Here is a 5,821-nt window from a genome sequence, read left to right as displayed (position 1 = left end):
ATCAAGAAACATATTCCTCGGAGTGGGTAAAGGGGTGGGAGAGAACCCTCCTAGAGGCAGGGGAAGAGGAAATGAGATAGGGGATTTCTGAAGGGGAGACCTGGGAAGGGGAAAACATTTGAAATGTAAATAAAGAAAATATCCAATGAAAATATACAAATAAATCCAAGGTAAGCATTTGTGCACTGGGGAAAAAAAAGAAGCATATGGCTTCTTGGAGAAATGCACACTCATAGCCTCAGTGGGCAATATAAGAACTGAAAAACAATCGAGGTCAAAAGCAACAGAGGAGGGAGTCCTAAAACAAGGAGGTAAAGCTTGGGGTTAAGTTTACTGTTCATTCATAATTCTCTAGTTAAATAATTGTCACAAGCTGAGTGTCTATAAAATGAAATCTATCAGTTATAGGTTGATACCGTAGTAACTGCAGCTACCCAGTCCGGGGACAGAACTGTGGCACTCATGGAGGAACTGTGACTTCAGAAAACAAGTTTAAGTGGATGGAACATGTCAAAGGTAACAAACAGAGTCACGTAAGGATCTGGAAAAGCATGTTAAAGTGTCAAGAGTTATGGATGTAATGAAAAGCACCCATGTTTAGCCCCGTGTATCCTTGCTTTGCTGTACCTCTAAAGTAACACAGGCAAATTTCACCATCACAGTACTTCTCATCAACTGGCTGCCCCCATCCCTGGAGCATCTGGAGAGGATTCTACAGGAGTCTGTGTGAGGAAAGATGCAGAAGTAGAGAAGAATGATGAGAATGCCTTCTCTTTTCAAGACTTTTGGGATTCAGTCAAGAAAGTAAATCCTTGTGCAAAGCAGGATGATTTGAATCAAAATGTGAATTTGAGGATCACTTTGCAGGGTGACTTAAGTTGTATTTCAGAGTTGCACTCTATAAAGACCAGTTTGTATCCTCTAAGCCTCCCTGCCCATTAGATGTGGTTATTTTTGTCTTGGGCTCATTAAACAAAGTACTGGCAGGGTAGAGGTTCTGGCTTCTCTTCAAAGTGACTTTATCTATTGTAACAGTGTTGTGCAATATTATAACGGTAGGCTTCTGTCAGAGCTCTCAGCTCTGAAATAGACCGGCAGGACCTCCCTTGCTTTAGCCCTGAGAATGTCACCATTGTGCAGTGCTTCTGACAGCAATGACAGGGAAACCCACAGGTGGGACTTCATCTATTTGTTCTCTCCTTGAAGAATGTAGAACAGAGTAATAGTAGCTGGAAGCTCTCCCAAAGTTGAAGCTTTATTTCAAAGACTAGAGGCAAAAAGACTGGCTGATTAGAATAGAAAGGGAAGCCCATTTAAGATTAGAAGCAGGCTTGCCTTCTGGTTAGAGCAAAGGAGTGAGACCAGGGTAGACTGGATGAATTCCAAGTCAGGTAAGCCATCTAGACATTAAACCTAAGCTTTTCACTTGTAAAGGGAAGGCTGCCCCCATGTCTCCAGTGACTGCTGTCCTTGTAGCCCAAGGCTCACTAGTTTAAATGAAGCTTACATATCCTAGGGAAATCTGGAGGGAGTTCCACTTAGGAGGAAACCCAAAAGACTAAAATTATTAAGGCATGAACATCAGTGGAAAAGGACATCAGCCTATTTTGGCAAAAGCAGTGCAGATTAGGGGAAAGGTGGGTCCTTAATCAGCTGGAGGCAAATTTTGTTTTTATTTAAAATGATTCAGAGAATTAATTGTTTGGCTGCAGCATCTTTTTGAATGAGAATACAGCAGCAGCTTCTCAGATATGTCAATTTTATTCATAAGAAGCAGTAATAGGAGGCAATTTATTTTTTCAGGCCTCTTATGCTTTCAGACATCCAATATTTATCAGCTCTTCACAGTACAAGTAGTAAAAAGCACATTAAAACAAATAAGAAATGAGAGCTGAGAAAATAATAAGTCTTTCCCCCATGATAAAAATTAAAACTCTAGTATGACATTAGATTTTTATAGGCTTTATTTTAATTCCAGGATATTTGAAACTCTACCCTCCCCCAACCATTTACCTTTGTAGCCAGGTGACATTTTCTCCCACTCATTTGGTATGTTTATTATGAGGATGTCCTTTAAATTGCTGGAGTACAGCCCTTCTTCTTCAGCCACTGAAGATGGCAGACACCAATATTAACTGTCAGTATTTTCGAGTGAAATCTAGACCACGGTTCATATAAGACAATGGAAGCAATTATATTTTTTTCCTTATAAACAATGGCATTTCTGTGCTTTCTTACTTTCCTGGAGTTGAGTATTTTTTAGAGTGTAATGATAAAATATTGTGATAGATGGCAGTTCTCTTCTCCTAACTGTACTAAAAGCAAAACACTTATTCCTAAGGAATAGTTGTGGCTTATACAAATACAATTCTTTTTTTTTTCTTTCTTTTCAATGTAGAGTAAGCCACTTTCCTTTTAAAGGATCAGTCCCTGTACAATCCCAGTCCCTGGTAGTCTGCCAAACACAATAGGGCATTAATTAACATGTGCTTGGAGATTCATCAACATGCACAGTGGTAGCTCGCAATTGGAGCCTTTTCCCCTCCCCTTTTCCACTCTAAGCTGACAGCATTCATGAAAGATCTACTCTAGTATGTAAATCAGTTCTTGCTAAACTCCTTGTAATGGAGTCCCTTTATTTTTCAAAGCTGTTGTCAGAGCTACTCCCATATCTTAGAAAGACACTCACTCTGTCTCTTTCTCTTGTTTAAAAAACCGACTACAGTGGGCAAAAATAACATATTTGTTTACTTGTCATGCAGACTGCACTGTAAATAAATCATCTGATAAATTACTTCCCCAATATGAGCGGAATGAGATTCATTTCCCTTAATGTTGCACCAATGGGAAGGGCAGAATTACTTTCCCTGTTAGCCCAGGGTAACTGTGCTGGCCTGCTAGCTTGTTTGAGTGCTGGGAGAAATACTGTGCAGCCAGCTTTTGCCACCTGGTACAAGCAGGTGAAAAACAAAATAACAGGAGTGAATTGGATTTCAGTTAGTTCTCAGATGTTCTTTGTGCCTCTGGCTTTGCTGAGCCCTGCTGACTGCACTGATTTCAGCACCTTCTGCATGTTCTTTGTTGTAGGTTTACTTTAGACCTGGGTGGACCAGATCTGGACAATAGGAAATCTGTCTTCTTGAAATAAAGGGTAAAATGAAAGAAACAGAAAATAGCCCATATCTTTACTTTAAAAGTAGAACAGATGTTTCAGTTTCATCTGAGTTCTAGATGCCAATATTTATGGCCACTTTTTTATATAAAATAATATGTGGAAAGTGTTAAGCAAAGTACTGAAGTAAATGCCTAATATATGACAGGCAGAATTATTCTAAGGAGTAGAGTTAGAGGGATTTATTATTATTTATTGTCTTTTACAACTCAGAAATCACAAGCGTTATAAAAAGCACAATGCAATCTTTATGTTTTAATCATTCATGAGTATATCAATAAAATGGTTAGCTTGGACGAGCAGAGAGGATGTGGAATTTGACGGCTCAGTATGATCCTCCCAGCTATTCCATGAGCGTGCACTTTTCATGCTGTTGCTTAAAGAAGAACAAACAGTTTGGAGATCCAAGAATCACTTCTTCCACCCTATCCTATTCCACCATTATATGACCTTGAGGAAATTATTCAACTGCAAAAAGACTCAGTCTCTTTTTTTGTAAAGTGAGAGATAACTGTAAAAAGACAATAAGGTGACTGACGCCTGGAAAACATTGACAGCATGCTGCCTGCAGAAGTGATGGAATGGTAGACAAACGATGTACTCCAGACTTCCTTTCTCCTATGCTAAAGACAGAGAAGGTGATCCTTGGTTCAGTTCAGAGGAAAGATGACCTCCTTTTCCATTTGTCCAACTCACAGATGCTCTGAGAAGCTGGGGTGCAAACTCTCTGTTGAGCCCCCAATGCTGTTGCTTTCCTACAATGTTCACTCATGAGCAGTGAGTGAGAGCTGGCTACTTCCAACTGGCTTCATTAGAAAGGGACCAAATGCTGACTTTCAATAAATACAGACTTCAAAATTTAAAATTTAAATGTTAGCTGAAAATGTCTCCCAAAAATATACATTTTTTTTCCTTACTGGATATTTCTTGAAAAATGTTTCCAATTTATTAGTATTCCTATCAAAATCCCTTATAATTATTTTTTAAAATTCTCCTTTGAAATAATAGACAATTTGAGACTAAGTTTATACAATAGTTCCTTGAAACAAAAATTAGTTATACTAGCATAGAACTTGTTTTTCACTAAGAATGTTTTTGTCAATTATTAGGTGTGTTAATATTTCCATGAATTAATTCCCCTACACCTCTATTTATATCATGCTTGAATGCTGATGTTTTAAATAAGTTTTGCTTAAGATTTATTTTTACTCAACAAAAGAAATTTTAAGATGACTTTACTATTAAATTAAATATGCTAAGTTATGGCTGAGCCTAAGCTCCATGTAGGAATGAGGTTAGTTTCTGTGTTCTGCAGCCCTAGCTTCCACCTGAGCTGTGGGAGGTAAAGTCAGCTCCATAGGAAAGCATGTGCAGAGGAAGACCATCATTATTTTATGACAGAACAGCATGTTTGTTGTCTTTTACATTTGCTGCTGCATTTTAAGGAATGTTCCTCAGCCTGAAGGAGGTTTGTTCTCCATGGACATAGGCCAGATATAGACAGATGTAGACAGGAAGAGGGGGTGCAGACATTTGGGAATGAGTGGCTTTGTCTTTGTTTTTCTTTTTCCTTTAGAATAGGTAAAGACATGTCGTTGTATAGAAGTGCTTAAATAGAGATTCTAGTGTAAATGGAAGAGGTGAGTTGTGGTGACATCAGATCTCTTCAATTCTACTTTAGATAAAGGCCAAGGAACCCAGCACCTTGTGTGTATGTGTTTAGAAAGAGACAGAGCAGAAGAAAGCCGGAGCATAGGAATTTGAACTTTGTGCACTGCTGTTTTCATAAGAGGTGAATGCAGTAAACTATAGGATTTACAGTTTCCTCTAACACCAGAGTTTGCTAAGAACATGTATTTTTTTTTACAAATACTAGCGTGGAGAACTATACATGCTATTGCCTTTTTAATCATAGTATAGCTGATAAGTTAATTTTCAAAACAACCCATAAATTATGTATTGGTATTTTCATCTACATTTCACAGATACCTGAACAGAAGCACTGAATATTTGAATTCTTTAGGCAGAATTTCCTGTGTGGATAGCAACTGAGAGGTACTGAAATTCTGAAGAGTTTGGTTCCAGTATGGATACCCGCTCTGTATCCAGGAAACACTCAGCCTGTCCATGAAGAAACTGTAAGTTTGACAGATCTGATGTTTTACTTGTTACCCACTCAAGGCCACCAGAGTATATTTCTGGCATCCTTTCAGGCCCAAAGTGAAGCTAGGATTGATTACAGAAAACCCTTAAATCAATAAACATCAAACCACAACACATCAACAATAATTAACTAATGAGTTTAAATTCCTCCCAGTTGTTCTATATTTTGTGAAAGAATACATAACATCTAAATCAGTTAAGACTTCCAGTGATTTTGAATTATATATTATTTTGAATAAGCCAGCATGGATAGAACAAAATTTAAAGTAATTGCTAATATCAAAATGTTTGGATTTTTAAAAAAATCACTGTTGATACTGAGGTGATTATGTCTTGAAATAATTATCAAGTTGGCTCAGTTGTCAGTCTTGGAAGAACAAACTGCTACATGGCCATTTTACGTCTTACTTGGTTGTGAGGAGCCGCAGCTGCCACCCTATATATATACATATATATTGAACACCTGGTCTCCGGCCAGAGCAGAGA

This window comes from Mastomys coucha, unplaced genomic scaffold (genome assembly GCF_008632895.1).
Source record: "Mastomys coucha isolate ucsf_1 unplaced genomic scaffold, UCSF_Mcou_1 pScaffold8, whole genome shotgun sequence".
NCBI lineage: Eukaryota > Metazoa > Chordata > Mammalia > Rodentia > Muridae > Mastomys > Mastomys coucha.
Note: the sequence above shows the minus strand (reverse complement) of the source record.